Source organism: Pyrus communis, chromosome 9 (assembly GCF_041283825.1).
Source record: "Pyrus communis isolate YQ-2024b chromosome 9, ASM4128382v1, whole genome shotgun sequence".
In the NCBI taxonomy this organism is placed as follows: Eukaryota; Viridiplantae; Streptophyta; class Magnoliopsida; order Rosales; family Rosaceae; genus Pyrus; species Pyrus communis.
The window spans coordinates 8,764,265-8,775,932 of NC_142573.1; positions in this window are offsets into that span (position 1 = coordinate 8,764,265).

The window sequence follows — 11,668 nt, forward strand, 5'->3', positions numbered from 1 at the left end:
ACAAATTCTAAAATTTTGGATATTCGGTTGCTGTATAATGATGTTTTATTGGAAATTTTATTTATTTATTCGTCATACTCATCATTCTGCAATACGATATTGTGATCAGAGCTGTGCATTTTGAAGTCTTCTTTAAGAATCATGTTTAGTATAAAAAATGAACTAATTTTTAAATTTTTGACTATACAATTACCATAATTAAAATTTTAATATTTAATCACGGTATTGAATTTGTCGGTACAAGTGACCAAGAAAATTGGCGGTTCCAACTCAATCAGAAAACTATAGTAGAAAGGAATGTGTCCAAAGAAGAATGTAGCTGGTATCAAGGTCCAAAGAAAGAAAATATTACATTAATATTAGGTATTAAATTAAGTACCATCACATCATCTGATATGATTGAAAATGATGTGAATCCGTTGATTGGGTGGAGGTCTTGGGGCAGATCCTCCTCGACGATCCATTTGGTTTTGTTACATGCCACGGTCATTTTTGCTTCATCATTTTGACCTTTCCCCTTTTATATAGGGTTAGTAAGTGTTATCGTCATAAATATTGCTACCAACAAGGCAAGGATAAAAAGAAGTGTTCCATACGTAAGCCCTTTCTTTTTACCAATTATAAAAAAGAATAAGAATTTTGTGATGAAAAGTAAACAAGAGTTAAACTTGACATTGACAAAATTCCAAGCTAAATACAAATAAATAGGATCCAAGATAAGAAGATATTTAGTAAATTGAATTGTATATCAAGTTTTTGGCAAATTAAATTAGGCAAAGAAAGTATTCATTGGACAACTTTTAGCTACAGTGAAAGACACTTTGAATGGATAGTTTTACCTTTTGGATTAAAAAATGCTTCATGTGCAGGCTAACAAACAACAACTATAACCGGCGAAACTCGCACTTTCGAAATCAATGAGCTATTTTCTCTCTCAAAAAACGAAATCAGTGAGCTATTTTCTCTCAAAAAAACAAAAAAATAAAAAAATCAGTGAGCTATTGTTGCGTAACGTTGAAAGAGTGAGTCTGGACAGGAAAAAAAATAAGTGACGACGGAGTGAATAGCTCAACCACGTGCAAGCTAACAAACAACAACTACTACGGGCAGAACTTGCGCGTTTGAAATCAAGAAGTTATTGCCGCGTAGTGTTGAAAGTGTGAGGCCTAGACAAGAATAAAAAAGTGATCACAGAATGAACCGTCCAACTCACATGCAGGCTAACAAACAACAATTACAACAAACAGAATTCAAGCTCTCGAAGTCAGGGAGCTATTGTTGCATAGTATTGAAAAACTGTAGCTTGGATCTGGTCACCTTTTCATATGCTGAACATTTCCAGAATTGCACGTTCGAAATCAGAGAGCTATCGTCGTGTGGTATCGAAAGAGTGAGGCTTGAATCTAGGGCTTTTCACAATCTAAACATTCTCTCTCCTATCCTTTGATCTCTCTCTTTGTCGGCTCCACCAATGAGTTGATAGTTGCGTTTTTATATGACCGAGCATGTATAAGTACACAAAAAAAAAAAAAAAAGTAGAGTTATTTGCTACTAACTAATATGTATCATGTTGGTAAAACATTGTTTTCTTGTGCAATGGCAATGTGGCTCGCCTCGAGCCCCTGAATCTCAAGATTGGCCTTGAGATCACGCAAACCCAAAAAACAGTTAAAAACGCAAATTAAACCATAATTATAATCCTTACATGTTATACTAACATCATTTTACAAGTCCGTTCAATGTTTAAGATTCTACAATCAATTATTTCAATGAACGCGTAACATAAGGTCAACATATCATAAGATGAGATATGATTCTCACCGAATTCTCTTTGTGAGGATCTCAGAGATCCTTTAATCTTGTCTTTTTATCGTATATCGTGCGGTCATAAATTATTTTAAATTATATTATTTAAAATTTAACACAAACAGTACCTGACAAAAATTGACTACACGATATACGATGAACGAACATGATTAAAAGATCTCCAGGATCCTCATAATGATGATCCGACGATAATCCTATCTCTCATAAGGTGTTACATTCACAAATTTTATATTTCTTTATATTTGTCAACATGCATTACACATGCAACTAAATATGAAGAGGTGTTCGGATCATAAAAAATTGAGTGGCAAAGTCACTCACATTCAGATCATATACATTGTCGAATGTGGAGTAATGGCGTGTGGCCATGAATCTCCGAAATGCCAATCTTTTCACACACTTTTGGTGTTCTTTTTGCTGCCGTGGAGACTTGTACGTGCATGGACCACTGCAACTTCACCACAACCATATATATGTGACAGGGGAGACTCCACCATTTGTGATTTTGGGTAAAAGACAATGAACCACTTGGGTGGTGGAACTTGGAAGAGAATTCAAGTGTAAGCATGAGAACAATTGGAGGCTGCGATTACCAAGTGTTTACTTGGAGCCAAACGTCGTTTTTTTTGTGGACTCCCTTGCCTTGTGAGTCTGTGACATGTACACTCCCGGATCACTCGTAATTTTGGGTTTCAGCAAAATGTTCGGGGACTTTCTGGTACATTTTGGTTATTCTATATTATTGAGTTCTAACGTTAATTTTTTGGTTAAACATACCGTGATCATTATCAATGACCGATTCAGGATTCTAACGGTCTAACCTTGTACGGATGTATAAAAGATCTATGCACACGCAATACAAAATTTATTTTTCAATTTTTTCATTGAGGCATTTTAGCACTTGGTGTGCATGTCGCTGTGCCTAGATTAGTCAATAGCTTCCAAGGCCTGTTCCCGAGGCCTGTCAAGCATCACCTACCAAGGCCTGCCAAATTCAATGGTAGAGGCTTTTCGTTGAACAGTTTGTGTACATTTTCAGTTCTATGTCAAATGGCCATAGAGTCCTCTGGTAATCTTTCCCCCATATCTCCCAATCCCGACTTCAATAGGGTCCGAGACGTAGGGAACCTCCCAACAGGATCCTCTCTCGCATCTTTTTGATGAGAATATTGAGAATTCTTAAATCTTATTCGTTCATCGTACAGCGTACGATTAGTTTTTATTAGGTACTGTTTATATTTAATTTTAAATAAAAATATTAAAATAATTTCTGATCGCATGATATACGATGAATGAATATGATTTACGGATCTCCGGAATCCTCACAAAGAGGATCCAGCGAGGATCCGGATTCGGAAACCTCCACTTGGATCCGCCCCTGATCATAATCTAACAATTAAAGTTTTAGAACATAAGATACTCTGAAACGCCGCCGAATTTCTGTGTAGACACACATTACAGGCATGAATTATGATCATGCCGATCCAACTAAATCCATGCAATCTGTTCTCTAAAATTTCAAATTTTCATGCAAGTTTCTATGCACTCTTAGCTTTTATCTCTCCAGGACTTTGCATTGCCTACCACGGTTCCCAGGATTAACAAATAAAAGAGGCCATTGCACGTAGAAGAAAGCTATAAGACAGTCGCTCACGCGTGCTTGGCTTAGAGCATTTTTAAGAGAGTTCACAAAACTGAATTTGAAGTGTTACAAAAGATTTTTTTTTTAAAGAAAACTAATGAAAAAAGTTTGAAAACTTTGAGTTTTAACGATAAGGACAAAATAAATGGTAAAGTGAATAGTATCAGTATTAACTTTTTAGTGTAAAAATGTGATTTTTCGTTAAAGTGAACAGTACCACAGACTTTTTGTTAAAATTTCCATTTTTTTATGCTCCAACAGAGTCGTCAAATAAATCTGCAAATTTTTAAAAATGTCCTACACTCTCTAGAAGAGTCTCTATCCTACTCTTCAAATGTTTTTTTTTTTTTCCTTTCTGATTATTCAAACATGTCTTTGTCAAGGTATATTAAATGAAATAATAAAAAAAAGTCACGTGATGAAAATATATAGTAAAAATAATACTAAATTTGTGACGTATGCTAGAACAAAGTTTTGAATCAACAACTTTTAGTCGTCAAATTATCACGTGGGTTAACAAACTTGTATTTGAAGAGTCACATTTAAAGATACTGTTGAAGATGCTCTTAGGTAACTGTTACTCATACTTTTTTTTTTTGTTTGGAATATATACGATAGTATCTACATTAAAAAATGAGAGAGTTAGCTAAACCTCACAATAATTTAGCCATAATAATTTAGTTCAAATTCGTTTTGACGAAAATCAAACTCTTACCTGTACTTAAGTGTAAATAAAATAAGTATAACAATGAAATACATATTCATCAACGACTTATCTGTCAGCCAAACATGCATGGAAGATTATCTCTTAACAAAATGCTTGTTATGGATGCAAATTTTTGCCTTCTCCTTATTTGACAAAATTGCACCTATAAAACAATCAATACCTTTGGTCAATGCCAAGAGCCTCACGTATCCACGATGAATTGGGGGGGGCGCTTTGGCCGAAGAACCTCTGATGCCAAAGTTAGAATTTAAAGAGAAAAGTGTTTGGAGAGTTTTTGGGAGTTTTGCAAGAGTGGGGAACTAGTTTTTAGAGAAAATGGATAGTATTTATAGGGCATGGCCGGTCCCCTTTGGGGAAAAAGTGGCCGGCCTTTGGGATGCTTTTTGTGTGCATTTTGTGGTTTAATGTGTGAGTTATTTGGTAATTAATGGATTAATTAGGTAATTAATCCATTAATTAGCCAATTAACACATTTTTGGAATGAATATTCCGGAGGTTATGTAATTTATGTGGAATATTTTGTAAGTTATGAAATGATAGCTAACTGATTAGCTAAAAGAGGGAAAAAGAGGTAAAAATATATGGAATGAAATAGGTTTTGGGAGTTACCTTGTAAAAGGGATTTGAGAGCAACTCTACTGTGTGAAACCTCCCCCCAAGCAATACACTATGCTATCCACCTAGTGAACAATAACTACCATTAATGAACAGTAATCGTCTTTTGCATCTCCACCGTTGCACTTCAATAGCCCTGGCAATAGGCAATAAAATATTAGTATTTTTTTTTTATTTATAAAATAATAGAAAATAATTTTAATTGTAATTTCGGATAAGATTTTTAATCGTTCTCGTTGCGCCACATGTCATTATCCGAAGTATTATTAAATAATACAAAATAATTTTATTTGTAATTTTGGATAAGATTTTTAATCGTTCTCGTTGCGCCACTTGTCATAAAATCCGAAAAGACAATTATTGGGGATGAATTTCCGATAAGATTTTTAATCGTACTCGTTGCGCCACGTGTCATTATCCGAAAATACAATTATTGGTGATGGATTTCTGATAAGATTATTAACCAATCACGTCGCGCCACGTGTCATAATCTGTTTACAATATTTTATGATAGATTTCCATCAGATTTTTAACGAATGACTGCATGTCACGTGGCATTATCTACAACCTAATCCTTTCTGAATCCTCCATATAATCCGCCATCCATCTTCATAAATCTCACACCAATTTTCTCAAGATCTCTATCATTATTCATAGTTTCTGCTTCCTTATTCACAAAAATCTCTATCATTATTCATAGTTTCTGCTTCTTTCTTACAATGTCTTATTCTTCCTCAAGGATGATGTGGGAACTCGATGAGGAAGAGGAAGAATTGTTTAACCAATCAGAAGGAATGTTCAATCTCCAGGTGGCAAAAAAATGAGAGGGACGAGGATGAGAAGCGTAGAAGGAGAGATGACGAAGCATGAATAGGCAGAGTCTCACATTCCCGTTGAGTCATCCAAGCTATGGCTCAGATCTGTAGGGCCAACTGTTCCGGAAACCTTGATAGAAACAGGCAATGACGAGGTACGGAACTCTTGGATGATTATTTTGTCCGTAATAGTGCATTCCCTGATATGTACTTTAGACATCGTTTTAGAATGGAACGACATTTGTTCAACAAAATCATGATTGCTGTTTGCAACCATGATTCTTACTTAGTGCAAAAGAAAGATGCTTTTGGTGTTATGGGTCTCCTTCCTCAGCAAAAAATTACATCTGCCTTGCGGATGCTTGCATGTGGAGCATTTGCAGACCAAGTGGATGAGATAACGAGGATGGGGAAATCAACCATTCTTAAGTCCTTGATGAGGTTTTGCGGAGCAAGCGAATCTATCTACACCGCAAAGTACCTCTGGAAACCTACAAACATGGACTTGCAAATGCTTCTGAAGAAAACCGAGATGCGTGGTTTTCCTGGGATGATTGGAAGCATTGATTGTATGCACTGGACGTGGAAAAAATGTCCAAGTGCATGGCAAGGCGCTTATGGGAACAGAAAAAGAGCAAAAAGTATCATTTTGGAGGCGGTGACATATTTTGATACATGGACTTGGCACGCCTTTTTCGGGGTTTCGGGAGCTCAAAATGACCTCAACATCCTTGCCCAATCCCCAGTGTTCAACGATGTCCGCCAAGGAAAGGCACCAAAAGTCACGTATTGCGTCAATGGACATATGTACGACGGGTCATACTACTTAGCAGACGGCATTTACCCAAGGTGGTCAACATTTGTCAAAACAGTGCCATGTCCGCGAAATGCAAAGGAAAAACACTTTGCAAGTTGTCAGGACGGGTGCAGGAAAGATGTGGAGCGTTGTTTTGGTATCCTCAAAGCTCGTTGAGCGATCGTTAAAGGTGTTGCCAGATTGTTTGATGTAGAGTCGCTTCGATCCATCATGATAACGTGCATCATTCTTCACAACATGATTGTGGAAGATGAGAGTACGATTATGATGACGTTGATGAATATGAGCCAGACACGATGAACAATTTAACAACACGTATATATTACGCTCATGACACCACCGAAGAACTCGTGCAACATGAGCCATTAGAAAGGGATGGATGTTACAATGAATTGGTCATTCAACAATATACTACACTTCAAAGGCCATGTATGCACAATGTCTGGCAAAATGACTTGATAGAGTACCAGTGGGCATTTTTAGTGTGTTTGTTTTTATTTTGTGTGTTTATTTAATTTTAGTTGGTGTTCTTTTAGTTCAGCTTTAGTGAGTTTTTTATTATTCGGTATGTTTATGTAATTTTATTTGGTGTGTTTTTGTCATTTGAATAATATTCTCTTAGTATAAATAAATTACCAAATTCAATAAATTTACTCTCACTTTAAGTAAAGTACTAAATTCAATAAATTGGAAACAACATAAAGTACTATTTTTAATAAATAATAGATTACAACCCAAAGTGATTGGAAAATTATGGGCTTCGATTACAAAAACTACTATATTCATCATCATTTAACCAATTTGTGGTGCTAGGATGATCTTCTCTTGTGGTGCTAGGACCATCTTGTCTTGCTCTCGCTTCTCTTGCACGCCTCATTCGCACCACATTCGCTTTCTCTGACTTCCAAAAAAATTTAGAATTTGGAGACTTCCCTTGTAAAGGCATGTTCATAATCTCACGATCTCGTTGAACCATTCTTTCTTCTCTAACATGTTCCCTTTCTTGCCTAAGTAGCTCTCTTTCTCTCTCATTAGCTTGAAATTCTCTCTCAATAGCCGTAGCTATTGCCTCCTCTCTAGCCTTATCAGCCTCATATTTTGCCACCCGCACCAAAGTCAATTCACCTTGGCGAGCAAGTTCTTCCATGTACTTTTGCATAATCATTCTTGGAAGCACTCCCTTTTCTTTTTTAAGCCTTCTTACGTTGAGGCCTAATTGGATAACGGGTCGAACTCGACGCTTGTTCAGGGAGGGGCGTTTCGGGCACTTCTTCTGCATCATCTTCATGAACATGCGAGCCATGATCAGGTGTAGAATGTAGAGGGGTGTTGTTCATGAAAACTTCTGGACCGACAGGCACAACTCTAAATTTAGGACAATCTTTGACAATATTTCAACATTCCCACTGGTTGAATGATTTCTTTTTGCTTTTGGTTTTGGCACCATACCAAGCTTGTGCTTGAAGTTCCTACACAATACGGGAGAAGAAATAATTATAATGAGAATAGGTAATGAATAAATAATACAAACAAATAATTATAATGTAAGTAGGTAACAAATAAATAAGACAAACAAATAATTATAATGTAAGTAGGTAACAAATAAATAATACAAACAAATAATTATAATGTAAATTTGGGTATAGTACAAACAAATAAATAATATATTGTTACCTGATCCAAGTAATTTTCCCCACTTCGAATATTAGTACTAGCTTGTGCCAAGACGTCTCTCCACGTACTAAACGATTGGCTAAGTAATTTCCAACGACTGGACATCGATTATTTGGTTCTTTTCCCACCAATTTTCTCAAGATAATTGGTATGAATAAGACTCCACATTTCTCGCAACTGCATCTCATTACCCGTAAGCGAACTATGAGTAACTTCAACCCAGCTAGTACACAACGCAACATCTTCAAGAAGCAACCAATTCGTACCTGCATCAGTAGTCATTTTGTTGAAAAAAAATGAATTGAAACTTTGAGATAAATATAGGAATGTGATTGAAAGTAGCTGAGAAAATATGAAATTGTGGTGTAAGGTAGATGATAATGAGAAGGTATTTATAGAAAAGTAAAAACAATTATTTTTTTCATATTTTTTTCGAATTTTTTACAATTTTTTAAAAATTTTTATTCAACTAATTAATCTCTGCCGTTGGACATAAAAAATTTTTGAATTCCAACATTCCAGATTGTGCCACGTGTCACAACGGTAACTTTTCTTAATTTTAAAACTATTTTTTCTTTTATTTTTTATTTATAAAGCAGATTAATATCAACTGTCGATCTCAGATTGAACGGTTGATATTAAATCAGAATTTTTTTTATTACCGTTGCATATCTGACAACCCATTTTAAAGAGCCATTGAGATCAAACGGACTGTGGGAAGCCACGTGACTTCTCAACGGTAACTGAGGTCGATTGCACCATGGGCTCCTACGGTCTGAAACTTGTTTGCTGATGCGCCCCCACGCGCGGGTTAGGCACACGCGCCTGATAGAAAAAAATTTAAAATTGTGACTGACGCCAAGCTGACGTCAGCCCTGTGTCAGGTCCACCTCGAGCTCCCGACGCTGGAGGATTGCTGCTGGGCTATGGAGCCCTGTTTGGTCCACTGTCCCCCGAGCAAACTCCAACGGTAGAGTTGCTCTGATGAGATAGATTTTGAACTGTTACCTATTTTGGGCACTTTTGACTTGGTTGAGGGATGATTGTTTGCTGCTCGCGAGTAGGAATCCTGGTATGTCTCAAGGGTAATTTTGTCCTCTTCTATCCAAAAATTCACGTGTCGCCTTATGATTATTTTTGGCTCCACACTTGCGCGTATTCAAATTTGGATGTTACTAATTTCTTTCAATAAAAATGATGAAATTTACACTATACTGACAACAACATAACTATATAGGCCGTAAATATAGCTCATTAGTTTTGAAAATTTGACAACAAGAACCTAGAATACCTGATATAAAAAAGGTCAAAAGGTCAGGCAATTTGCTCGCTTTGTTTAGTCCTCAGTCATCAAGACTGAGCTAAAACACCTTTGTGTACCTAATAACTCAATTATCATGTACTATCCTCACTATAGATTTTCTCCCCCAAGCATAGCTCCATATGCATGGTTTGCACATGAGCGCAGTGACAGAGCTATTAAAGGACCAAAATGGTCTCTGTTTTATTCTTCTTCTTCTTTCTTCTTTTTACTATACAGATTTTAGTGATGCATATTAGTCTAATATCCTTAAAATTCAAGTGTGTTCTCAATCTAAACTCTTTTCTGTTCCAAGCCAGACCGTATTTTTCTCTCCATCCCTCTTAATGCGGTGCAATCTTCCCTTCCACTCGTTCTATCAACTTTTCCTTGGCTTTAATTTATATTTTAAAATTTTCTTGCTTACTCTTTACCTCATATTTGAGTTTCTAGGTTTGTGTATTGTGTTTGGTTCTCTTTGTTGAATTTAGGGTCTATAAATTTTTATGCAAATTACTCAAATTTCTTAAGTTCTGAATTTAAATTATCTATATATGTGAAAAACATTCTCACACATGAAATCTTGAAGAGTCTCTATCCCACTCTTCAAATGTTTTTTTTCTTTTCAGATTATTCAAACATGTCTTTGTGAAGGTATATTAAAATGAAATAATAAAAAAAGAAGGTCACATGATGAGATATATAGTTAAAATAATACCAAATTTTGTGCAGTATGTTGGAACAAAGTTTAGAAACAACAACTTTTAGTCTTCAAATTATCACGTGGGTTAACAAACTTGTATTTGAAAAGTCACATCCGTATATATAGCTCACTAGTTTTGAAAATTTGACAACTAGAACCTAGAAGATCTGATATAAAAAGGTCAAAAGGGCAGGTAATGTGCTCGCTTTGTTACGTCCTAATTCAATCCTCTCCCTAAATTGGATTACATTAAAAACAGTCTGGAAAAAATGAAAACGAAAAACAAGACTTCATTAGGCCCAAGTTTCATAGTATAGTTCGGCCTAGGACCATTCTTCAAGAATGAGCTAAAACACCTTTGTGGACCTAATTACTCAATTAATTGTACTGTCCTCATTATAGATTTTCTCCCCCCAAGCATAGCGCCATGTGCATGGTTTGCGCATGAGCACAGGAGCGGAGCCACTAAGAGGCCAGAATGGTTCATATTTATTCTCTTTTTATTCTTCTTACTACGTAGATTTTACTACTACGTATCAGTCTAATTAATTTTCTTAAAATTCAAGTGTGTTCTCAGTCTAAATTATTTTCTATTCCAAACCTGACCTCATTTTTCTCTCAATCCCTCTTAAAGCGGTGCAATCTTCCCTTCCATTCGTCATTCTATCAACTTTTCTTTGGCTTTAACTTATATTTTTAAAATTTCTTGCTTACTCTTTACCTCATATTTGAGTTTATGGGTTTGTGTAATGTTTTTAGTTCTCTTTGTTGAATTTAGGGTCTATCAATTTTTATGCAAATTACTCAAATCTCTCACGTTCTGAATTCAAATTACCTCTGTATGTGAGAAACCTTCTCACACATGAAATCTTCGCTTAGCCACTGCATGAGCGGACCAGACTCATCACATCCGCTCGTTTTTAAGCTATGAAAATGGAAGGATGGGATTTGATTGTGTTTGGTGCATGCGCACTTGATGCACACATGTGCCCAGAAGAGAAAACCTCGTCTTCACTAAGCTTATGGTGCAATGGACAACTTGGCTTCAACATATCATAGTTTAGAACTTTGGATAATTAGGTCTCCCTCGTGATCTCAGACCCAATGACTTGAAAGAAAGTAACTTTTAGTATGTATTGTGGTAACCTTTGCTTTTCATGTCCTTTGTTTGTATGACATGCCACCCTACACAGCTACGTCGCACTTGCATAGTGCACCATATTACACATCATGAAAAGGGGTAAGAAAACCATGGGGCTAGCTTTACTTTTGTTGAAACAATCAACAATTGGTAGCATACTACAAGTGTGGTTTAATTAGGCCAATTAGTCAGGATGGTGTGTTGTGTTCCTTCCTTAAATTTAAGTTCAAATTCTCGTATTAGATATAGAGAGTATCACATTATAAACTGAAGAAAGTTGAGATTCTATCATAAAACTAATTGGCAATATGAGAAGTAGTCCAACTACTTATAAGTCCATGCACAATCTTTCTTTTCTTGATGTGAGATTCACACTCTCAACATAAGCAAACAAATAAAAAATGAAT